This window comes from Crocodylus siamensis, chromosome 2, assembly GCF_052110815.1.
Source record: "Crocodylus siamensis isolate JL-2025a chromosome 2, ASM5211081v1, whole genome shotgun sequence".
NCBI classification, from domain to species: Eukaryota; Metazoa; Chordata; order Crocodylia; family Crocodylidae; genus Crocodylus; species Crocodylus siamensis.
Genome location: NC_143396.1, coordinates 90,331,488 through 90,358,301, shown reverse-complemented (window position 1 = coordinate 90,358,301; position 26,814 = coordinate 90,331,488). Strand labels below are relative to the sequence as shown.

At 40.8% G+C, this 26,814-nt stretch overlaps 1 protein-coding gene across 3 annotated transcripts in view; it reads right to left on the bottom strand.

Annotated features, from left to right (window-relative positions):
* Positions 1–26,814, bottom strand: part of HHIP (hedgehog interacting protein) — a 124,515-nt gene that overhangs the window by 48,437 nt on the left and 49,264 nt on the right. The window lies entirely within an intron of this gene.

The window sequence follows — 26,814 nt, the reverse complement described above, 5'->3', positions numbered from 1 at the left end:
GCAGTTATATGTTAAGCATCAAGTCCATGTAATGTACTGTGACAATGCAAATACCAGTGTACTTAAATAGAAGGCAATTTACTCTTTTGGCTTCTAAAAATATACTGAGTATTACCAGGGTCTAAATTACATTTTGCTGTCTGAAAGGAGACTATACCATAGATTTGTTTTAGCCCTTTAGGTAATACACAAACATATAATGAAGAGAAGTCGAGGCATAAACAGAATATTTTTATTGTCATTCAAATTCAATTAATGGGTGGGACTTTTTTACTACCTGGAGGCTGTTTGGTGGCCTACACTAGGATTTCCCACACTGTCAAAGCTGATATTCCTTTGGCAGACTAAGAAAAGTTCTGTGACTATGCCCTGCCTGTCTGTAATATCTCTAGTCCCAGCCCTAAGGAGGTCCATTTCTGTAACTGTAACCACGAAAGTTACAAGTAATTATGAAATTGTGATTTGTAAAGGACAGCAAAAATGTTTTAAATGCATTTGACGTTCAGCATGATGGATGAGACTTTTTATGTTGAAAGTTGTTCTATGCAAAGCCTAATTTGGTAAAATGCACAGCTCTAATTAATTTTCACTTGAAATAATGGCTATACATTGTTTTTTATGTCAGTCATGGAAGAGAAAATTAACCCAGAATTGAGGATAAATATAGGACAACAGATTTCATAGTCTGTGCGACTAAAGCTGAATCTTCCTCTTTTTATACCAACATTTGCATAATTTTTCACCAGATAAAGTCAGTTTTAAGGGGTTGTCAGAAAAAAGTATGTCATTTTGTTTTGCCTAGTCAGTGCTATTGAATCAGGCACACCATAGATACACAGACTGGTAATCCATCTCTTTACCCCTTGTGATTCTTCAGGAAATAATCCTGCAGCTAGATCTGTTTTTATTTTAGATATTGATTTCTGAGTTCCAATCATGACCAAGTTACTATGATAAAACTAAGTGACACAAAACAAATCTGAGTTTCTTTTTAAGCAGAGAGATGTATCTCCAAGTATTCTGATGAATGATCCTACTTATTAGTCAAAGACATGGCCACTCCTGTTCATCTTTCAGAGAGAAGAGTTCAGCTTCTGTAGGGAGGCCCAAGCAAATTCCACTCAAAGTCTTCCCAGGCAAATCTTCCAGACCAGGAAGTTTGCTGGTAAAGTCTCTTGTGGAGGTACGGAGGGATAAGCCTGGGGTAGACCCATTGACATATTTCTGGCTTGGAGTGTGCTTACAGTCTTGGGTGCTGGGTGTGAACAGTGTGCATAGGTCTCCACCTTGGTGCTAGGACCCCATGTTGCAGAAGCATAGATGAGCACTTCCTGGCTCAAGGATATTTACACGAGTCAAAATAAACATGCCATTCATGATAAATTGTTGAAGGCATCAGCAAGGGAAGAACGCTGATCATTCTGCCTCTATAGATTCTACTTAGTACTTTACAAGAGCTTGGGGGTAAAAGAGGACCACGAATGAAAGATTATCTCAAGGCAGAGGAAACAGCAAAACGTAATGGAGGCCTTACAGTGAAAGTTACTACTTCAACAGCTTTGTGGAGGACCTAGCACAAACTTCCAGGTACTTTCAGTATAGCAAGAACTGGGTATTATATGAAATATTTGTGTTATAAGGTACTTGGTGGGGTGCTTTTGAAAGTAGAATTCCAAGATTGCTGTCCTTATTTGTCATTGCTGTGGCATTATATTTGTAGCTCCCTCACTGAATACAGAAAATGTCTTTGGCTTCCAGAAATGTATGAAGAGCAGCCTCTTCTTCTGTGTCCTGTCCCACTAGTTCAAAAAGAGTAAGTGGCCTCTAATAGACTCTTCAGAAACATTTCTCACAAATGCTAAAATCTGTGCAGAAGCAAAGACCCTTGTTAATTCATCAAGTAGAATGATTAAATATTTGCTTTTTCTGGACTTTGGAATGTAATTGTATTTTCAGCTAAGTCCCTGATACGCTATGAAACATGATTTGACAACGCTACTGTTTCCAGTTTGGCAGCTGTTGCAAATCTCATACTTCTTGTACCATTGCAGATACCATTTTCTGCACCTTACATTATGGACTAGGTTATACAGATACCAAATAAGATTCTTACATAGTAGTCATGTGAAAATTGCCAATTTTGAGTAATCGGTTTTGTTCATTTTTCAAGGTTTTAATGCTGTTTTCTGGGGGGAAAAATCCTCAGTTTTATTTTTTCAATTCTGGACTTCTTTTGTTTTAAGGTCAAAGTACATAATTGCCTGGTTAGTGCATGAAGCCACTACAGGCCGGTGTTAAGGTTTCTTGTATGCATTTTATTTTTTAATCTGAATATGTTTCATGGATTTTTCTAATATTTTGATTTTACTTTATGATACATCTCTTGATACATCTCCAGGGAACACAAGCTGAGTTCCTTTCTGGAAGCCAATAGAAAGTGTTAGGCCCTGGGATGCATTTCAATGTCCTTATTTAACTCAGGAAGGAGGAAAACCTATTTGCCTAGTAGTTTACTGGGTGAGGGATTTGCCCATGAAATGGGGAACATGGGGTATAGTGCTCGGCTGTAGAGGGGCTGAAACCACATTTTCCATTTTGCAGGAGAGTGTCCTAATGGTGAGGCATCGTAGGAAGGAGTGAGGACATTTTCCACCCATCCTGTTCCATCCATCCTGGATGGATACAAGTGCAAGGTGGAACCTGACTCTTTAGTTCATCGAGGAGGGCACTTTCCTGGGAGGTAGGAACATCTGGTTCTGGCCCCTGCTCACACTACTCTTAATACATTTTATCCATTAACTATTAATACAATCTGCATGTTAAAGGGCTTGACTATGCCTAGGGATTTTTTGAGGGGCCAAAATACCATTTTCTCTAATAATCTGTACATCTGAAAGCAAAAGGCCTCAAGCCTTTGGTAGGAAGCATTTCTGAGTTAGGACATTTACCTTGGGGAAAAATAATTACACGATGTAACGGCTGTTTATAGTATGTATACTAGACCCCATCTCCAAACTATTTCCTTTCTCCTATTGCACTGCAAACACCTCCACAAACTTGGGTCTGTTTCTGCCTATGTCATCATTGTAAATTCCATTTGCCAAGCCACTGTTATTTTTTGTGGTGGGGGGTGGAGAGGTTAGTAAAAACAGTCAGCGCCCAATAAATGCACACATTTTCAGACCAGTGTAAATCCTAATAAACTGACTTTTTTATTTTGAACTTTTTCAGTCTCTAAAGGAGACTCCTTTTGGTCTCCATATGGCAGCTGTAAGACAACATCATAGAGTGGTTCCTATAGAGTTACAAAAGTTTCAGTCTTAGAAAAGCACTTTAGAGAAAGAGAAGTTTGTGTTATCAATGTGGCCGGAACTGGTTGTTAAAAAGTGTCTGTTTCTCTACACTTCCTTTGAATGTTCAAATTATGATCAATCTAGTGGCAGGGGAGAGAGGATGCACTGAGTCTTTCATTTCTCTCCCCAGTACAACATGGTTGTAAATCTAAAAGGTTGTCTTTTAGTAAGGTGATCAGCCTCAGATGGTTGGTATCTGGGTGCGTGTTGACTTCTTTGGGCACTGGCACTCAGGCTTCATGTTTCAGACAGAAAGAGGCATAACTGCAAACCCTTGATATTTAGCAGGCACCAAAAGATATCCTGGCTGGTTCCTTGATTATAATGTATTTGTTACATGTCTGAGAATCTGGTTTGCTAAATATTCAATATGGTTTACTGGTTTACCAAATAAACTGTTTTTTTGCTTTAGTTAAGAATGTCTCTGTCTCTAGGGTTTGATGCTTTCTGCAACTTTTTTTTTCCCAGAGGCCTAAGTTACATTTAATTTTAAAACATTCTTTACAAGGCCATCTTTGTACCTAGGATGCACAGATATATATCCCACTGAAGTCAGTAGGAATTATTTATGCATCTATATAAAGGCAGGATTTGATTCAGAGTCATTAAAGACCTAAATTAACCTTTTATAATAGATGAAGTGGCATCTTTGGTTTCTGCTAAAGTTCCATGTAGGTAATTACAAAAGTCCCATGTGTAGCTGAAAACTATTGAAGTGAAAGCAATATAAAAGCGTAGATTAAGGTAGTGTAAGAACGATACTGAAGCCATAGTAATCCAGAAATTATGTGAGAGGCAAGGATTTCTTAGGGTGATATCAGAACAGTCAAACCTGATACAGATTGTCTTGAATTCAAAAGCTTGTCTAATAGTATTCGCTTTAGATTCAGATTTGGCTGATGTGGGGGGCAGTGATTCGATTTGGTGATTCAGATCACTGTTCCAAATCCATTCAGCTGAATCTGATTTAAAGATTCAGCCGCCGCCGAATCTCCAAATCAAACAGGTCTCATCCCCTGCCTGCTCTCCCAGCCCCATCAATGGCTGCCCCACCCAGCCCCAGTGTTTTGGCTCTTAAAAAAAAAAAAAGCCCTGCACTCACCAGCCACTTGCAGGTAGGGGGGAGGGAGGGGCGATCACTGCTACCCCCCACTGTAGCAGCTGTTGAGTGTGGGGCTTTTTTTTTAAAGAACCAGGAGCTGGGGCCAGGCAGGGCAGCCATGGGGGAGGGGGGGAAGAGCAGGCGCAGTATGGGGGCTCATGGCAGAACCCCCCACACAGTGTGGGGCAGTGGGGATCACTTCCCCACCTGGCAGCAGCCAGGGAGTGAAGGGCTTTTTTTTTTGAAGAGCTGGGACACGGGCTGGGCAGCCATTGACATGGCTGGGAGAGTGGGCAGGGGTTGGGGGTGCTCAGGGGAGCTGGGGAAGAAGGCAGGGGATGGGGCCTGGCAGGGGTCCCCCCATGATCCCCTCCCCCCTCTACCAGCCCCCGCTACTCCCTATTTACCAGCACAGAGTCTGGGTCCAGCTCTCTGTGGTGGCAAGCAGGGACTGCCCAAATTTCTGAAGCTCTCCAAATCTTTTCCAGATTGATTTGGAGAGTTTTTCATAGATCTGGACCTTTTTATTGGTCTCCCGATTTGATTCAGATTCAGAGATTCTGCTTCCAAATCAGGCCAAATCTCCTCTGAATTGAATAAGTACCCAAAGCTTCATACAGCCCTATTGTCAAACTCCAGCCCAGCTATATAGTTGATCTGATAAAAGATATCACCGTAAGTAATCCTTGTCTCTCACATAGATTATTTAATTTGGATGGGGCTTTGTCACTTCTGGCTGAAAACAAGTATTGCTTCTATGTGCATTTAAACAACTGTTGGGTTCCACTAAAGATCTGGCCATGCTCAGTGGTGACTGAAGTTATTCAGCTTTCTATAATTTAGTAATTTGTTGACTGTTTTGGGACCCTCTGTGATATTTTTCTGTCTTTATAGTTGTATTTTGTTGTAGCAACTTCTTTTCTCTCCCCCCCACAAGTCTATTAAGCAGAACTCCCACTCTGCTTCTTAAGCAGGTATCTTTTCTTCTGCCATCATACTTACAAATGAATATGGAGTTGTGAACTGGCCACCATCTGACAGGCAGTGTCACCAAAATTAACACAAATTTAATGAGTACCTTGGCCTTAATATTTGAACATTTAATTTTATAGAGTGGCTGCCCCTTAAGAATAATCAGTATAGGGCCTAATTCTGCATATCAGTTATAAACTTCAAATGACTCCTTAGCCTAATATTTTGCATTATAAAAATGCAATCAAACACAAGATGCTCTCTGTGAACATTTTCATAAGGAGTTTAAATAAGACTTTTTAGAAATTGTGGAGGAGTAGAGAGCATATACTTTATTTAGCATGAGCATACCATGTATTTTATATACCACAGTTTTGTCTGTATTGGAGGAATTTAAAGAGGGAGCCAAAATGAAAATAAGTGTACGCAGCTCCACAGATAACTCCATGAAGTTAAATTTATCCCACTGGTCTCCCCTTTACTTCTGACATCAGTTACAACAAAAACAAAGATTTTCATATGCCCTTGAGTGTTTTATAAACCATTCATTTTTTTTGCCTTTGTCTTGATGTTCACTGAAGGGTGCCAGCCATTAAATGCTGGTTCTAGTAATCTTTTTTTTTTTTTTTCTACTCCAGTTTTTGCTGTTCTGCTGGGCAAGTTTTTAATTTAATTCAAATGCAATCCCAATCCTCTGATAATGCAATTCTTCCAATCATCCCAAAATAGTATATGTCATTTACAAATCCAGAGGATGATCTAACACAGATCTATAGCTTGCTTCCCTCACACTGTCACAGTAGGAGAGGAATCTTGCTTCAACAAAGTTCCCACTTCTGGGTTGGAAGCAGTTAAAAGTTTTAAAACTGCCCAAAGCCAGCTAGTAATTGGGTGGTTCAAGGCAGTGACAACTAATTGGTAGTGCTTCACCGTTGAAAGCCACTGAAGGAATGCAATGAATAAGCACACTCCCTCCAGTGAACCTGGCTACGTTTTGGCAACTCTGCTCCCCTATACCTCACCTCCTCCTTACCACAAACTGTCTTCTTCTGGTGGCCTTTCTGCAGCCAGGGATTGAAGTCCTTTATGCTGTGGAATTAACCTCCTTAGTCATGTGGTAAAACTATCAATTGGGAGTTTTGAAACTAAACTGCAATAAGCACCAAGAATATTTACTGAATGTTACAAATCTTTCATTGACAGGGAGAATGGACTGAATGACTTCTCCTATTCAATCTTCTCCCTATTGCTTTCAGTTTTTACATGCCCCAAGAAGCCTTTTTTGTGGCAAAGAGATCTTTGAGCAGAGACAGTTAGTTTAGCCATGTTAGTCTGAAGTCAATCAAAAGGCAGGGTAGATACGCAACTGATGAAGTTAACATATCTACAGTGCCTTCTGAAAGGCATATTTTGCCACTCTGTTTGTTTTAGTGGATATCTCAATAAAACTGCTTTACTCATTGAAGCGCCAGAGAGAATGGGCCTTGTCTGAAAAAGTTGGTTTATTATATTAATATTCACAAATACAAGAGCCCAATCATGATTTTTCAATCACAGAAATGCTTGATGTTTCCCTTTTAAAATGTTATTTGATCTATTAAAAGATTTTTAAACAACTTGTTAATATTATTTGGAGATTTTTTCCCTATAGGAATCCATATAATGCTATTGTTAAATAGTGACTTAGTTGGCTCTATCAATGTCCCATTTTGACTGCAGTATTCACAGAACACACATTTGGGCTGCTCATGCTAGCCCTTTTAACCATGTATACAAGACACATCTCTACCTGTCAGTAACATTTTTTTTCTAAAGTGCTTTATTTTTAAAAAAAAATACATGGTTTCTAACAGCGGAATAATGTTAATGAATTCAGTAAACCGTGTCATCATTCAATATAAAAACTGATTTTTTTTAAACAGTCCGAAATGTCAACAGATCATTTCTGCTTCTATTGCTGATACAAAAACAAACAGACACCATTTAAAAAACACTTACCCCGGTGCAAAGATTTCCCTAAGCTGTTAAAAACAATAAATTGTCATATATGTAAACATGAAGTCTACAAGACTTTGAAATCAATTGTGTAGGAAAGTCTTTCACTGAGAGATGAAAAAAGGGAAGAGTGTATATAGTGACACATGGCAAGTTTGACAGTAAACTTATGTAAAATGGGCCAACTGACAACAAATTTTGGACTCTGATAATGGAAAACACATTCCTTATGTTTTACCAGAACTTTATATGGAAATTTAGGAATGTAATTCACAACAGAATAACTGTAATGATTATACTCTGCACATTAAATTAAAACCAGAAATCCTCATTTGTCTAATGCTAGATATTGAATAATATTGATTATCAAGTGAAATGTGGATGCAGTTGGGAAACTTGCCTGATGTTTTGCAGGATAGGGCATTGCCCTTACATTGCAAGCTCTTTTGAGTCTCCTTGCTAGTTAGTGTTTGCAAACTATTATGTTTAAAGCAAACTTAACCTTTACAGTGCCTGCTTAAATGCTCTGTACAGCAAGAGTTTTTTAAAGATTTAAAATACAAAAATTAAGGAAAGAGCCACGTAGATGTGTGTTTTATCATTGTCTATAGGCTAAGAAGGTAGTAAAACTTTATTGCCAGAGTCCTGGCATGCTACATTAAATGCAGACCTTAAAATGCACATTATAGCTAAGTACAGACAGTCAAAAAGCCAGAAGTTGAATTGACTCAATCTTTGCAGGTTAGTCTAAGCTGCAAAAATTGTACTGAACAGGCATTCACTTCTGATTCTGGAAATGCAGCCACATGCCTGCAGTGGCTCAGGCCAGAAGCCAGGGGGCTCTAGAGTATGCTTGGCTGGAGCAGACAGCTTGGACCAAAGCTATCCTGCCCACCCTGTGAGGCGGGATGACGGTTTGCAGCGAAGGTACAAAGCATCCTGGGATGCAGGGAGACTGTGAGTTAACTTGAATCTGGAGGGGAACTGGGATAGAAGTTCATCACACTGATTTAGTCTAAATCAGTTAAGCCTGATACTATATTAATCTAGGTTTATCTTAAACCGGTTTTAGCCATTTTGAAAGCAGATTATGTGTACTGAACTTCTGTTATTACAGATTTGAATCTGTTTCTGATCACTTATACTGGTTTATGTGTAACTTCTGTCCCTAGCCTCAAAGTGCAGTGAATAGGCAGAGGGTCCTCAATCAGTTTACACCATTTGTATTTTTTCAGTATGCCGTTAAACTATTACCTGTATTTATTTATTTAAACTAGCCATTCACACCTGTGCCATGTGGCCTTGCAGTGACTACCAGCTCAATACTGGTATTTTAAAAATATTCTGTAAAGGGAAAGTGATTTGAGTGGGTTGCCATTCAGTCAAACAACACTAATTTTATTGGAAGGTGGGCTATGTCCATGCCAAATTTAATCTTTTCTCTTGGTCATTAAAGACTGATGCTGTTCAAGGTAAAGCTGTAAAAGTTTTTTTTTTAAATAAGAAAACTGTCTTTTCCCCTTCTTTTTCAGAAACAGATAAACCAATTTTGTTAAAACCTACAAATGCACATGAACACATATGCACATATGCATGCACGCACACACATGCATACACACACACACTTAAAACCTGTGCATATATAAGAAAGCCCCTTGAAGGATAAAAGGTACCAGTGTCTAAAAAACAGAGCTGGAATGGAAAATCATACGAAACCTTAATTGTAGATGTTGCTTATACTCCAGCTATAACCCTGCCTGGTGCTCTCTTTGAAGACAAGGCCCACATTTAGAAGTCTGAGCTCTGCTACTACTAGGCATAGTAAAATGGCAAAGCTTTACCTTTTCACCCACTGAGGAATGTGTGCACAAATTCTAGAGATATTCTGAATGCTGTTCTCTTGCCTCACATCCAAAGAACTTTTGGACTGCTGAAAACTGGAGAGGCATATCCACCTATATTTAGCATCATGCAATCAGCATACTTCTGATAAGGATGTGACATATTTTCAGAACAAATTCTGATTGCATACGTTAATGGTTTTTCAACATATGGTCTGCCAAATACTTCATATATTCAGAATTTGTATTCTGAAAAGTCATAAAGTATAAGTATTCTGCACTTTTTTACTATAGCAAATACACAGGATAGCTTTTATTGAGCGCTGGATAAATAAGGTAATATGTAACACATATGTGTTTTTTACACATAAAATAATTTATATATTACCTTATTTATCCATTTCTATAATGGAAATATGCGGAAAGGAAGACCACATGCTAGAGGATATGTGGTTCAGTAGGGTGGCTGCTGGATCCTTACTTCTGATGGGACAGAAACTTCCCCACTGAGATGTTCTCCGTGGATGCATCTACACATGCACTAAAGTGCTTTTCCTAATGTGGCTAAATCTTCTGCAGTTAGAAATGCATACAGACATCAGTTACCTTCTGTGAATATGATGAATATCACAGCAAAATCTGCTTCTGGAAGATTCCAGTATTTCTAAAAAGAATACATCATGCAAATTTTGTGTAGTCCAGAAAGAAAATTGTTTTAAAATGTTAAAATTCCCTCATTCTGTTTGCTTGCTAATTTCTACATACTGTTATTCCCATAAGATTCAGAGCTCAGTGGCTTTGTTTAGACCTCCATATGAGAAAGGCACCTAGGCCGTGTCTATATGAGATGCTGACTGTGTGCAGTTGTTACTGCACAGTCTTTTAGTACTTGTATACGCAATCAAAGTTACTGCACAGTAGCATCACCAAATGACTTTTAGGTGATGCTGACTGCACAGTAGCTCATCACTATTGTGCAGCAGCATCACCTCACACTTTGTGCCATGTGATGCTGCTGTGCAGTAGTAATGAGCTGCTGTGCAGTCGGCATCTCATGTAGACGTGGCCCCAGTCACCAAACACAAAATGTATTGCTTAAGTGACCAGGTACAGCTAGTCAAAGGCTAGGTAAAGGCATTCAAAAAGCCTGAGGTGGAATTAACCTAAATTATGCGGTTTTCTGTAAGTGGTGTAGTTTAGATTGGTAGCAAACAGAACACACATTTGCCCTTTGGTTCTGCCGTTTTTAAATCAGACGGTGTGTGCTGAACTTCTGTTCTGTTATGGGTTTGGACCAGTTTCTGATCACCTGGTCCAGTAAAAAATGTAATGTCTAGACCTGGCCAAGAGCTCCAATGCCACATACAGGCTCAGATACTGCCAATTGTTTGTTTATGATCAATGTTTTAAAAAAAATTGCATAATTTGTTCAAATGAAGAACAAATCCAGGAAAGTCTTGATTTGCTCGTGAACATTTTTTGAATAAAAAAGGTAGCTAACTCCATCAAGTAAATTATATTCTCAGAATGATTCACATGCATGTAGTTTTACACTTCATTAGAATAGAACAGTACAAAGAGGGTTAATAATTTGGGGGCAGACATTAGTATTTTAATGAAATATGCGAAATGGGAAAAGCTTAGTGGTAGAGGGTGTACATTTTGTTCCTCAGTTCTAATCTATGTGTATAACAGGAAAATGATGACAATCCATAGTAATGCTGACAATTCAGACGTATAGGAAATACCCATAAAGGAAACTAATTCCATCTGGCTTTGACCCAAATTATGTGAATGAGAAGTATGTTTCTTGTTCAGAACACAAAGATAGTTTCATGCATTGCATAGAAGGAATGTGCACTTTATGTACAATTATAAAAATGAATTAAGGTGTGGCATTGATATGGGATAATTAGAGGGGTCTGTTTGGATGTGACTGTGCTGTAGCACACTTATAACATCTGAATATACAAGACAATCAATCTTTATGAGTATGCCTCAAGTAGGGCTGGTCAGGAATATTTTGATGAAACACCTCTTCCTCCAGAAGTGCCATTTTGTTGGAACTGAGGATCTTTGTAGGAAAGGGGTTGTTTTAATAAATGTTCCTTTTAAAAATAATTGAAATTGTTGAAGCATGCACTTTTTTCAAATTAATAGTTTCATGCCTTCATTCAAAATTACTTTTCATTTTGAAAGGTGATTTATGGTAAATATGTTTCAAAGTTAAAATTGAAATGAAACATTTTTGAATTACTGAAACAAACACTTCAGTCAATCTGATCTGAATGTTGCGGGGTAGGGGATTCTGTTCACCACATTTTTCAAGATTTTGTCCCAATTGTTGATAATAATTTTTTTTAAAATCCCCAAAATATTAAAGATTAGAAAACTATTCCTGTTGTTTTCTAGTCTCAGTGCTCTTTGCAAGAAAAGCTGAGCTGACTATCAGAGAAATGCTCACCTTGGTTATGCGTTGGTCAGGTTTAAGTTCTCTCTCTGTTTGTGGCCTATCATGGTTCTCATTAGTTTATAACAAGGCTATGACCAGCACTTGGGAGTCCTCTGTTACTCAATGCTGGTGGGATGGATCTTTTGTTTTTCCAAGCATCTAGGTGATGGTTTTCATGTTATTAAATCATGAAAATGACTGCCTTGCAGGGAGAGGGAAATGTTTCAGATTCTTTAGTGGGTAAGCTTTTGAGCTGTTTCAAGAGAATTGCCTTGTGTCATTTGCTATAGACCAGTTTCTGTATTTTCCTTTTTAGCGGTGGTGGGTTTGACTCCCGTATAGTGTTTTAAGATGGTCAGGATCCTGGACTTGTCCTAATTTACCTTCACACCTCTTGTGATACAGACACACCATGGGTCAGCATGATCAGTGTTTGTCTGATGATATGATGGTAACAAATGATCTGTTACCTTAACTCAGTTACTGTAAATCAGTGGGTAGATTTTGATACTCCTGAATCATGGTGTCCTCCTTTCATGTCCATACACTGTCACAGATATTCTTCAGGGTTTTATATCAAGGCTGCTCACCCTCTGGCCCATGGGCCAGATGTAGCTCACAATATAATATTATCTGGCCTATGGGGCTCCCGGCTGGTCTGGAAACATGGTGGCACTGTTCCCCTATCGCCAAGTCTCTGGACTGATGGGGAGCCCCCAGAGCCCAATCCTGGCACATGAAGCAGAAAGTGAGTGGCGTTAGGTTCCAGAGCCTATCAGGCCTGCAGACAGGCCCCACACCATTAATCTGGTCCACAGGGCCAAAAAAATTGAGCACCACTGCTTTAGATTGTACTGGAATACAGGATCCAAGAAACAAAGATGGCAAAGTCCACACCTAGGCTTTTGTCTTGTGGTGTGCAAGACAGGGTTCCAGACTTACTTGCACCAGGTGGCTTAACTTGTATAGTACATGAAACCCTTGGGTACAATAATGGTAAACTAATATGCCTGTGGTGAAGTGGGAGCTCCCCAACCATCCACAGTGCTGGTCTCCCACTGCCTCTGGGCACGCTTCCTGCCTATCTCACCTGCCACATCTTACCGTTAAGTAATCATGATCTTAATTAGGCTGCCCTTTTTGGGCCCTGGTGTCTAGGGCCTTGAGTACATGCTCCTGCCTCCCCTTACATGTCCCATGCCTCACAGATGTTTCTAACAATTGTGTAAAGCTCCAGTCTGAGGCTGGGCCCAACTCATTGCAGTATTAGGCCTCTCATGATCTGCCCTGTTACAGGCCACACTCATACCGCCAGCACTCTCATACTCCACCGTCTCTTATACAGTCTCTGTCATACTGCCCTTGCTGGGCCTCACTTGTACCACCCCTCTTTTTCCCTGGGGCCACACTCACCCTGCCCTATCTTCAAGGGTCCTCGGGCTTAATTCCCTTCACTCCCCGGCCAGCAAGAGCACAGCCTTTTGGACATCCCTGCTGCCCTCATCCAAATGAGCACTGGGTGGTTTGCAAAATACTACGCAGACTCTGCCCTTGTCTCATAGCCGGGTAACCCCCCCACCCCCCAGCTGCTCTCCATATAGAGCTGCTGACTTGCCCCCTTATTTCTCCACAGCTTCTCCTGTGCTGCCCTCCAATCAGCTTCAGGCCCACCTGTGGCCTCAGGTACCTGAAGGCTCACCTGGGCCAAATTTGGTCCCCCAAGTTAACAGGACCTCAACTCATGCCCCCTTTCTCATGGCCTCAACTGGTTCAGGTACTCAGATGCAGCCCTTCTGGTGCTTCTCTGCACCTTAGCCTCCCGTGAAGCACATACTCTGCCCCCTTCTCTGGGGGCCTGGGGTCAAACACCCCAGCAGGCTCAGGTGCCCCTCGTTAGCGTGCCTGGCCCACAACTCTCCTTCTTTCCCCAGGGTCTTATACCCCACCAGGTTCAGGTGGCTGCAGCTGTGCCTGGCTCCACTACCCACTCTGTCCTTCTCTCCACAGGGTCTTGCACCCCACCGGACTCAGGTGCCCTACATGGGTGTGCCTGGCCCTAACTCCCTCTGATGTTGCATTACTCACCCTAAAGTAGGGGCTGGGGTTAATAAGGTGCCCCTCCTTGCCTTTCACCAGGGTGGTAACTGGTCTGGCATTTCTTGAGGGCTACACCACTAGGAGCCCCACCAGACCGCCCATCCCTAGTAGGGTGCAGTTTCAAGTCATACCCAGGGCTAGTAGCCTTCAAGCCACCCCATAGCTCTTGCCCTCACCTCTGTGTTGTTTCCAGAGGAGGAGCTCCACTGAGAGATGTCCCTTCCTTAGCACCAGGCAGCAACTGCTGCCTCCAGCCCTGCTGGCCTGAATCTTAAAATGGCTGTTTCTCAGGATAGGCTTGCACCTGCCTGCTGCCTGACCCAGTTCTTAAAGTGGCAGAGCACGATGAGTGCTCTGACACCCACCTTTCCCCTTAAAATGGTTCCTGGGGAGGGCTTTTCCTGCTGCTCAGCCAATAAGCTCCCACAGAGCTTGCAACATCCCTAAGTGATGAGCACCCCACTGGTGCTCCACCACAATGCCAATAACATGCAGTGGTACGTCTTGTGACTGATGGATTCTGTTCGGGCTGTTACTGCCTTAGAGACTTGTTTGATGGAAAACTCACATTTCAAGTTCAGTTTTCTGGAACTCAGTCCAGGTAGGCAGGGTTGAGCTCTGTGTTTGCTAGCTATTGTTCTCTGTGGAAACAATGAAAGTATTTTTGGCTGCACTATTCATGAAGAAGCAGATGTTGGAGGTCATTAGAATGTTGTTTCTATCAAGTGACAGTTAAGGGGAAAGTGAAGTCAGAAGGGAGTGGTTGTTCTGTGAAAAATGTGCTCTATTGATGTTTGTGTCTCTCTCACTTCTTGGCCTCTTGTAGGCCAAGATCAAGTGTGATTTTCTGTGAGAGTTCATTCTGATGCATAGTTTCTGTCTACTTTTACTAAAAAAGTTACCATGAGGGCATTTGGTGCATTGGATTGGACCACATTTTGGAAAAGCTGGGCACGTCTACATGTGCGCTTTACTGTGGAGTACACTAATTTGCTCCACAGTAAATTGTCAATGTCTACACAATTAGGGTGCAGTAGATTAATTTACTGCACTGTAGTATAGTCCCATCAGACACAAGTAATACCCTACGCTGGAGTAAATAATTACTATTAAACAAAAAGTGCAGACAGTGATACAGGAGCAAATTGCTCCTGGTCAGCCAAGCCAGCAGGGGCCCAAGGTTCTGCCTGCTTCCAAGCCTGAACTGCTCCACTTGGGTTCAATTTGTTCCTGTTGCAGGGGGCACATTCAGATGCTGCGCCCAGATTAGTTTACACCAGTACCAATTGTGCCGGGGTGAATTCAGCCTCATTAATTGCACATGGAGATGAGCCCAGCATATATAGGATCCGTGGATTCTGATGGATGTGTTGTGGGGGTGTTGATTGTTACAGCATTGGAGAAGTTTTGCATCAGTTGTTAAGGTAAGGCTGTGTCCCATTTGATGTCTGTTGAACAGTGGTGAGTTTGCTTCTGACGATGATTTAAATTTGTGGTGAAAGTCATGAGCCATCTGTTGAATCAACTTTTCTGACTTTACTATTCTTGTGTTAAAGGAAAACTTACAAAACAGCCCAGCTTGGGAAGAAAAAATCATAAGTTGACTGGATACTATGAACCAAAGACTGAACACTGATATTGACTTTATGGCATACCATGAGCTAACTGATTCCTCCTTCTTTTGCACTACAGGTGATAATGACCCTCCTTCCTTTTGATAGGACTTGATTTCCCATTAATCAAGCTTCTTTTCTTCTGTATTTGTCTTCTACCCCTGGCAATCTCTCTCCTCCGATTTTCATAGACCTACACACTGTTTTTAATCATCCCTGTGCCTTCATCAGAACTGTTGAAGAATCCCTTGCATTAGAAAGCTTTTCTAACTTTATCCCAACCATGCAGTTCATCCAGTAAAAGATATCACCCACAAAAATCCTTGCCTCTTGCATAATTCCTGGACCATCATAGTTACAACATCACTCTAATGCTACCAGTTTCTATCAAATGTATTCCTGATAGAATTGACTCTTTTTTTTTTTATAATGAGCTTGCCAGTACTGTCTGAAGATCCTCATTATCTCACAGTTAGACTACATTCATTTCTTTTAATCCAAGTAATCAGAAAGGAGGTCTTTCCTTTTCAGGTAATGCAGAATGTACATGTACGTGTACATTTGCATGTCAGTTGAAAATGGGTGATCATATATCCTTCTATTTTCAATATTAAGCCTATAGAATTTTGTATATATGTACATGCACTGAAGACTAATACACATTCATATCTAACATTTAGAGGAGGGCAAGTATATGCAACAATTTCAGACTTCAAATTGCAGACTACAACTATGTACAAAGTTAGACAAGCTTTTGAATGTAAGACATTCCTCTTCAGAAAGATCTTACATTCGGAAGGTCTTACATTCGAAAGCTTGTCTAACTTTCCCCCAACTACATAGTTGGCTCAATAAAAGATATCATCCTAAGAAAGTCTTGCTTTTGCATAATTTCTGGGCCATCATGACTACAACATCACTCTTACACTACCATTGTTTTTAAAGTAACTTGCATTCTACTTGCATACTTTAATTTTGGTGATCTTTTTTGTTGTTGCTAATATTTCCTCTTATTACTAAACAAATTTATTTTAAGTTAAATATATGCAAAGTAATGGAAATGGGTCCTTCATTGAAAGTGCTCAAGCTCCTTTCACTTCAGTGGTCTTATAGATACAGCAGCTTGCTCTTCCCCCATTTGTTGTTACATCCATATTTTTAAAGTAATTAAAATGATCTGATAAAGAGGCATTGATGAGTTTATTGAACAAAATTCCTGACAGGAGTACAAGTCACTTATTTTTTGTTTTCTAATAATTTTTATACAGATTTCTTTTATGGTCTGGAGCTAATATGGTGGTCATGCAGCTAAACACATTATCTTCACATCATTATAATGAAACATAACACTGGTATCCCTGACTTTATTAGCCAGGTTCACTGATATCTGACATTGTATATTTCCTATTATAAATCTAAATAAGAACTTACATTGACCTGTATTAGACCAAACATTAAACAATTTAGTAAGATTACTACTTTGAAAGGGATTAAAAAAATCTTTCAGACCACCAAGAAACAACCATAAATTTAAGGAAATATGAGGTTTCCACCATGTGACTTCCCCTGCAGAGTTATGCAACAGATTGCTGTTACTTAAAGGTCATACATAAAAAAAAATTATGGCACATTTTTAAAGAGATTTATAGAGTTTCTATTTATACAACTTATGTCAACAATTTAAAGGTATAGCTTACAAGAATAACAAATTAAAATCTAATCCTTATGAACCCTTGATAAAACATGGAGTGCTATGGTAAGAGTCGTTTACATAAGTGGTTTAATAAACTTATCTGCATTGATTGATGTGATACACGTAATTCGGTGATTAGTTGTTTACTAACTGTTGGGTACAGTTTGCTCATTTTTACACTAAAAATCATCTAGTTTCATCTCCAAAGGAAGTTTAATAAGTCAGAAATCTCTTTGTCATGTAGTTCTAATACAAACAGTGCTGAAACCCATTTTAGAAAAGTGATGCAAGCAAGTCTGAGGAATGACTTCTTTTTTCACTCGCTTTTTGAACTCAGTCTATAATTAATTTGCAAATTTAATGTTATTTAATAAATAAGATACCTGGATAACTGAAGAATTCAGACTGGAAAAATTATCAGGAAAGGAGAAAATATTTTTCTTACCACTTAAAACTTGTCACTTGTTAGTGCTCACAGTTTTACATGATCTAACATTTACTTCTATGAAACACCGTGTGCTTGTATGTGTGGATGTATTTAAAACATAAATCTAGCGAAAGGTGGAAACCTAAATAAGGATATTAATGATATTATTTACTACATTTGATATTTCTGTTTGGTTTGCTTGTTTTGTCTTGATTTATTAACCTTGCTTTGAAAGTAACTAGAAAAATTAAATAAAAACAGAAAAACACCCCACCTCAAACTCTACAGAGGATCATTTATGACAATCTGGAGCCAGAGTCCCAACCCAGAAGGAACCTAATCCCATGCCCCATGTTGTGGCCTCATTCCTCCACAAGATGGCAGCAAGTTTCAGAGTTTATGTAAATAGTGGAATTCACACCTCTTGGGGCTCTTTAATCAGATTGCTAGGGTGTGGACACATGATACATTTACTCTGGAGTAATTTGACTTTGACTGGCTTTCTTGCCACCTAGTGATCAGGTGCTGTAATAGGCCTAGTATAGACAGCTAGTTCACAAGAGCTGGCTGCATACCACTACTTACTGTGGAGTAAATCTGTTTTAAATGTCATTAGTCCACAACCTCAGCGAATTATTAGTTACAAAAGTGTCATATTTGTCATACTTTATCTTCTCTGTAATGATGGCCACATTTAAAAGAGATGCATCATTTGACTCCAGGAGATAGGGATTCAAGCAGAGTGCTGACCTACCCTTTAATATACCCATGATATATTAAAATAATTAATTCATATGAGTACACTATCAACATATTGTTATTTAAGAGTCTTTGTTTTTCTAAATATCCAGAGGTATGAGATGCTCATTTATAAAAAATCAATTTTACTGAAGAAAAAAAGGAACCTACAGCCTAGGAGACCACATCCTCACATGCCTAACCATAAGCACTTGAATAGCTTCATTGACTTCAAAGTTAATCATATATGTATTTCTTACTGTGCTTAGAAAAAAAGACAAGTATAATAATGGGGTAAAAGCAACAAAAGAAATGTATTATTGCCAAGTCCTGGCCCCACCATATAGCCTAGTTTCACTGACTGCATACTAGGGAGAGGTTTACAGAATCAGGGAATGGTGTCCTTTATAAACAGCACCATCTTTGACTGCTGATCTCCTCACTATGAAGATTTTAGGAGCTGAGACTTCACTGACATGAATCACTAGCCCAGACCTCCAGTCCATGTCCATGGCATTGAGGTGCTCAGTACCTGTACTTTCTTATATCCTGGTTAGCTACAAAAAAGTAGTGGATTAGTTCTGCAATATTCACCTATTTTGATGGTTCATGGTAAGGAATTTGCCCCTCTTCCCTCCTCACTGAAGAAAAATATCTGTAGTCTAAAACCTGGTAAATGAAGCCAGCACTTTGCAAGCATACTTCAGTTCTATAGTAAGAAAAAATAACTATAAAGAACTTTGGTTAAAACTGATCCAATAGTTTATGGGTTCATCAGCCAACCCAAGCAGCAATTAGGCTAGAGAAGATGTGATCATTTCCTATCTTTTATGACTGTTAAAGAATATAATTTTATTTTGTTTGCCAAAAAATAGTTAACACATGTCATATAACTGGATTAGGATTTGATAGTATCCATGGTCATTTTCAATATTAATGATTTTACCAATAGAAAATAAAATCAGTAAGAGTGTTGGAAAAGGATAACAGGTACAGAATTTTTAAAAGCTGTTTCTCTTTATAACTGCTGGTCTCAAATTTCAGAGAGAAAACACTAATAAAAGTTTCATTATGATGTCATTCTCATAATTTCCCTTGAAATAAACTAGTAAGTACAAATAATATTTGTAATGTGTGACATCATTTATGTAGCTTTCCATTGCTCAAACTTTTGGTTATATTTAGTGATGTTTCCTGTTTGTTATAAAGAACACCTTCTGGGTGGAATGGATTCCATTAACAAAATTGCTCTGAAGTTAAGCCATCTTTGTAAATTGTTTTTTAAAAAAAGGCCAAGAATGATACAAGTACCACAGTAGCAATTTACCAAAACGTGGTCAACTGTTGTGAGCTAAGGGCTGGTTTTGCTTTGAAGTCTATGGGTGCAGAAGAAAACAGGATCAGACCCAAGGTTTAATCTTAATAGCATTTATTTTACCAGAAAATCTATTATCATATTAATTTTATTCAGGAAATATTATTTCCCTCTCCTCCCTCCCCATGATATCTGTTTGTTTATAGTACTTTAGACTGCAAAAGCTTCCTCAAGCAACCAGACTTGTAACCAAACAAAATGTGTAATTGTTAGGCCTGTGCGAAGTGGCTAGTATTTGCTTCGGATTTGGATTTGGCTGATTCGGGGACAGTGATTCGATTCGGTGATTCAAATCACTGTCCTGATTCAATTTGGCCGATCAGGCAGGCCCATTCCCCACCCCTCTCCCAGCCCAGCAATGGCTGCTCTGCCTGCCCCAGCTCTGTTAAACTCTGCCGCCTCCCAGCTCAGTGGGTGCTGCCAGGCAGGAGGCAATACCTGCTGCCCCCCACTGCCCCATGCTGCATGGGGGGCTTTGCACAAGTCCCCCAACCCCCCTCTTGCTCCTCCAGCCCCACCATGGGTGCCCTGCCTGGGCCAGCTCCTGCCCTTTAATAAAAAAAAAAGTGAAAAAACCCTTGGACTCACTACTCCTGCCGGTGGGGGTGATTTCCACTGCCCCCATTGCCCTGAGCAATGTGGGGGGTTCTGCATGAGCCTCTGAAGCCCCGAGGCCACTGGAGGAGTGGTGAGTCCTGGGGCTTTTCTCAGCTTTTTTTTTTTTCTTAAAGGGCCAGAGCTGGCCCAGGCAGGGCACCCATGGGGGAGGGGGTTGGGGAGGTCGTGCAGAGCCCCCCCATGCAGTGTGGGGCAGTGGGGGCAGCAGGGATCAACCCCTGCCTGGCAGGACCCAGTGAGCTGGGGCTTTTTTTTAAAGTACCAGGAGCTGGGGTGGTCAGGGGCAGCCATGGGAGGGCTGGGGGAGCAGGTGGAGGTCGGGGGGGTGGGTGGGACAGCTCCCGGCTGCAGCACCGGGGACTGCCTGAATTATCAAAGCTCTCTGAATCTTTTCTGAAGATTCAGAGAGCTTTGAATCAATTTGGACCTTTAAATTGGTCCCCTGATTCAATTCAGATTCGGGGATTTGGCTACTGAATTGGGCCGAATCTCTTCCAAATTGAATCACCACCCGAAGCTTTGCACATCCCTAGTAATTGTTTAATAAAATGGTGTTCACTATAAAGTTTCCAAATTTTGCTAGGGTTGGCTTGACCTTTGGATGCTTTACTTGAGAGATGCCTGATGTTAAGCAGCTACTTTCTGAATATCAGGTCCCTTTTTGGTTCAAGTTGAAGATACCAAATCACTAGTCATTTTTGCCAATCATTGGCATTTATATTTACATTAATTAGAATAGACATTTTCAGTAGATACCTTGTCCTTCTGAAGCCTGTGTAAGCTTTTCACAGTTTGTAAAAGTATATTTTTGCTTTATTACTACTTTCTCCCCTTTCTGGTGTCCCTGTCCACATAATCCAGCAGTTGTAATGTACTGTAAGAAGGCCTGATCCTATGACACTGAAGTTAGTGGGAACTTTGACACTGACTTCGTGATGCACAAATTGCAGCTCTACAAATTTCTCCTTCTTTATGCTCCTGCACCTTAAATGCATTGCTTGTACATCTGCCTATTCACTCATTGGTCCTTATTCTGATCAACACAAATACAAAGGAACCTAAATGACTAGGGGTCAGGCCCATTATTTTGTTCTGTTTCTTTCTCACACATACGTGTATGTAGGTGTTTGCATGCAAGTGTGTGACATGCACCTACCCACCCACCCACCCACATACAAGGCTGTATGTGGTAACTGTTTTAAGGAATAAGTGGCATGATTACTTACTGGCATTTGCTTTAAAGTTTAAATAGCAGTAACATTATTTCTATAGTTCAATATTTTTGGGAGAGCTGGACACTTCATAAATGCTGAATAGTGCCAACATTCAATAAAATGCTGAAGGTGTTAATTTCTGGATTGCTATAGAAATTTGTCAAAGGCTGCATTTGTTACCATTACAATTAGAAAAAAGTGAATATGGTGTCAAAGTATCACAATGTATGTATCAATTATTTTTTGCATAATACTAATTTACACACACACTCCCTTCCAGATAGTGAAATTTACCATTACTAGCAAAGCATGCACATGCATCTTTTTGACTTTTCAGTTCCCTTTATAGAGATGCAAAATGTAGGATCTATACATAATTGTATTTGAATGGAACAATTCCTGAAAGGAAAATTAATTCTCTAGAAATGCCTGGTATATAAAAATTAAATCTGCTTCACTAAGCAACAGAATCCATACTCCCCACGGAGAAAAAAGTGCATAACAATAACTACATTAAAAAATGGCAGCCTAGCTACATACCCAATTTGTTGTTGCCAGGGGAGTATGTATGAAACTGCCTAAACATATTTAAAAAGTAGTAAATCCACTTCCTTTACAAATTCATAAACTCACAAATGTTCCCTTGCAATTGTTCTTGGAACTGTTAAAGGAAAAATCTTAAGCACATACAAAATGTATTAAGTATAATATGAAAACTCCCCTCTCCCATATTAAGATTAAAGCAAAACAAATACTCTCCAGAAAACCAGCAGGTTCTCTCTTCTCTTCTCACATGGTCCATTCCTGTGGTCTCTCTATGTGAAGAACTATCACAGATTTCCTGAGTCCAGTGTGTGGAAGGAAGGAAGGTAGGATCAGACATAAGAAAGCATGTTACAGAATATCAGGGAGTCAGCCTTTTGTTAAGCACCGTGAATTTTTCATTATTTCTTTGATCTCTAATAAAAGGTTTTTTTGCTTTTTGTTTAATATATGTGTGTATGTACAAATCTATATATGTATGCAGAACTACCACCTCTACTAGTTTTGTAGCTTTTGGAATGTTCTGAAAATCTAAGTTGTCTTTTGTCTTTTTAAAATTTAAGTTTTCTAGCTCGCATGATTGTAGAAGAAAGTTTGAAAATTTGAAGCAAATATATGTCAAAGAGCGCTGGTAGACAGTATGTTTATCAAGATTACCTGCAGTATGTCACATGTTCAGCCAATTTTGGTGAGCTTCAATGACAAACCAGCCACAAATATATTCCATATTTAATTGTACTTTAAATTGAATGTATGGCATGTGTCCCAAGACCTGGGGCTTGCCCATACCCATCTGGTGGAGTAGCTATACATTTGGATCAGGCACTGTGTAGCCTCAGTGTCTGGGAAACAGCCAACCCCTGCTCAGTCCCTGGGATCAGGAATGGGGCTGCCCCCTGCCCAACCCCAATGATCATTCAGATTTGGCATGTGGCAGCCTCAGGGTTCAGGGCATATGCCACAGGTCCAATTTATGGTGTGATACCAGCCACAGTGTGGAACTTCTCTGTGGGTAGTTTGCCATTTGCCATAAATTGGGTGAACATGTGGCATGTTGCTATTTATCATATAACATATTCATAATATTTGCTTTGTTATTTCACCGGACCGAGGGGAAATACAAGCGAGATAAGGATCACAGGGGGCATGGTGGGAATGATAGCCTTCCCACTGTGGATGCTGAGCTGGTGCAAAACCAGCTAGAAAAGCTAAACATTTATAAGTCAGCAGGACCAGATGGACTTCACCCAAGAGTGCTGATGGAGCTGACTGAGGTCATTGCAGCATCCCTGGCAAAACTCTTTCAGAAATCATGGCACACAGGGGAGATCCCTGAGGATTGGAAGAGGGCCAACATTGTGCCCACCTTCAAGAAGAGGAAGAGGGAGGACCTGGGCAACTATAGGTCAATCAGCCTAACCCCCATCCCAGGGAAAATCCTGGAAAAACTCATTAAAGAATCTGTGTGCGTTACGCGCATTGAGGGTAAGATTCTGAACAGCAGCCAGCATGGCTTTGTCGCGCATAGGCCTTGTCTTACCAATCTCATCTCCTTCTATAAACAGGTTTCTCGCCACCTGGACATGGGAGATAAGGTTGACATTATATACCGAGACTTCCAAAAGGCTTTTGATCTAGTATCCCCTGATATCCTAGTGGAAAAATTGGAAGATTGTAGGCTTAACTGCTCAACAGTTCAGTGGGTGGAAAACTGGCTTCATGGTAGGACCCAGAGAGTTCTCATGAACAGAAGATAGGTTGCAGATACAGGTGGACCTGGACAGCCTGGAGAGTTGGGTGGACCGGAACCAGATGAAGTTCAACACTCAGAAGTGTAAGGTGCTCCATCTGGGGGCAAACAATCCCCAACATACCTACAGGTCGGTGGTGACAATTTGACTTGCACCACAGCTGAAAGGGACCTAGGGATAGTGATTGATCATTGTATGAACACAAGCCTGCTGGCATGACACGCTGGCATGAATTAACCATTGCATCTCATGCAAAACTAAGGATGTGATACTCCCACTGTATTCCGCACTAGTAAGACCACAGCTGGAGTACTGCGCCCAGTTCTGGGTGCTGCACTTCAACAAGGATGTGGAAAAACTTCAAAGGGTCCAGAGAAGAGCCACCCATATGATCAGAGACTTGCAAGGCAAGCCATATGAGGAAAGGCTGAGGGACTTGGGCCTCTTCAGCCTACAGAAGAAAAATCTGAGAGGGGACTTGATAGCAGCTTGATACCGCTACATCAGGTGAGTACATCAAGAATTCAGTGAACAGCTGTTCACCAGGGCACCCCTGGGGAAGACCAGGAGCAATGAATATAAACATTGGTGACATGTAGGGGGTGCATACCAACTCCTGGAAGGCTGTTTCAGGCTCAATTCCACAAAAAACTCCTTCACAGTCAGGGTGTCCAGACTGTGGAATAAACTCCCTCCAGTGGTGGTGCAGTCACCTACCTTCAAAATTTTCAAAAGGAGACTGGACAGTCATCTCGCTGGTGTCACTTGATCCCAGTTGTCTTTTCCTGCCTAGTGCAGGGGGACTGGACCCAATGATCTATAAGGTCCCTTGCAGCCCCTAACAATCTATGAATCTATGAAAAAACATATTACTGTTATGAACTAACTATCTAAGCTATGAGCTAACATATCACATAATTAACATGTATTACACAATAAACATATCGGCATCAAGAAGACTGCGGTCCTACGGATGTTCACAAGTCACCATCTATCAGCACTGACAACACACCTTTCAAGGCAATGAACAAGTCTGCATCCGCAGTGTCATTTTGCATAGCAGTGAGATATGATCAATAGGGGTGTGTGAAATGGGCCGTATTCGGTTCAGATTTGGATTCGGCCAGAATCGGGGACAGTGATTCGATTTCTTGATTTGAATCACTGTCCTGATTCGATTCAGCTGAATCCGAAGATTTGATGCTGATTTGGAGAATCAGCGATTCGGCTATAGACACAGCTTTAAATGTTTTTTCTATATACCTCAAGGTACCAGGCATGGGTTGTGAATGCTGTGATGGTAAGGCAGATGGAGCATCCCACAGGAGTGCGGCGGGGGAGGGACCCACATACTTGATGGTGAACTTACAGGTATTTTACAGGAACTTACAGGTCTGCCATTGAGTGCACTGGGGGGGCCACCCTGCACACCTCCGGCTCAGTGATCAGCCGTGGGGGTATCCTGGGTTCCCCCCCAGACCCAGGAGGCACCACTTGCCAAGCTGGGGACACATGGGGGGGGCACATGCTCCCTGATGGACCCGGAAGTGGACTGGACATGCATCTGGTCCACTTCTGGGCCTGCTGTCAAGTGAGCTGGGGACCCCCCTGCACTCCTGTGAGATGATCTATTCGCCCCACCATCTCAGCATTCACGAGCTGCCTACTACCTTGAGGTATGTAGAAAAAAACATTTAAAGCTGTGTCTATGGCCAGATCATTGAATCTTTCTGAATCTCTCTGAATCGATTCGGAGAGATTAAAGGGTCTCCTCATTCAATTCGAATTCAGAGATTTGGCCACTGAATCAGCAACAAGCGTCACACAGCCCTAATGATCAGCATATTCATATCAAGAAAAGGAGCTGACCAGCTTCCACCTACTGCTTACGGCATATCTTTGACATCAAGTGGCAAGACAGAATCACCAACACAGAAGTCATTCACCAGAGCCAAACTGCCAACCATCACTGCACTACTTAAACAGTGGCTCCTACATTGGCTTGGCTGTCTTCACAGGAAGGAAGGAGGGTGCATCCCGAAGGACAGCCTGTATTGGCAAATTGCTGGTGGGGAGAGAACAGTAGGGTGCCCAAAATTGCACTTCAATTCATGTCTTCAAGCAGTACATGAAGGCTTTTGGACCTAAACCTTTGGGAGGCCTTAGCAGGAGACAGAACAAAGTGGTGCTCAATCATGTAGTCCAACATTGCAATGAGAAATGGTTACTTATATTACAACTGAAACGTGACTGAAGGAAACATCCTGTCAGTACAGTAGCCCCTAACACCAGGTACACCTGTGACCACTGTGGCAGGACCTTCAAGTCTAACATAGGTCTCTACAGCCACATGAGAAAATGCACCACCAGTCACTAGAATAGCTGCAGTATCCACAGTCATTCACTGATGAACAGATGCCATACCAATCATGCAATAAATTAACATAGGCCAGGGCTCTTTAGGATATATTTGCTTCAGTTTGTTCTGATTCACACAAGGACAGGAGACTCCAAGTCCAATCATGGTGATCATGCCTGCAGGTAGCAGTTGGAAGACCTTGTTTTCTAAAGGGATAGTGAAAGACTATCTTTAGTTGTTTGCTTAAGGAAGGAGAGAATAGACTTGATTGCTGAATAACACATTTTCCATTTTCCCCTCCCTCCTTCTCTTTCCATCCAACTATATTTGCCTCCTTTCAAACATATAATTTCCTTATCTGACCTGCAAAGACTGTTTCCCAAACAGGTTTCTTCCATTTTTATAATAATAGATACTTGTCTTAGGTAATTTCATCACAGACTCTCAGGTTTGTTTGCGTGTCTTCAGGGATGTACTCATCTGTGCCAAATCTGACATCTTTCAGCAGAATGCTGATTAGAGGTGCCCCAGAAAGCATAACTTGTCCGTGACAGAATAGCTATTAAGCCAGTAGCTAGGTAACTGCCGTGCCTGAATCTGTATCTTCCATAATATCTGGCCTCTGGCAGATGTTAAAATATTAAGATCTGAGTAAGTTTATACCCCAACCC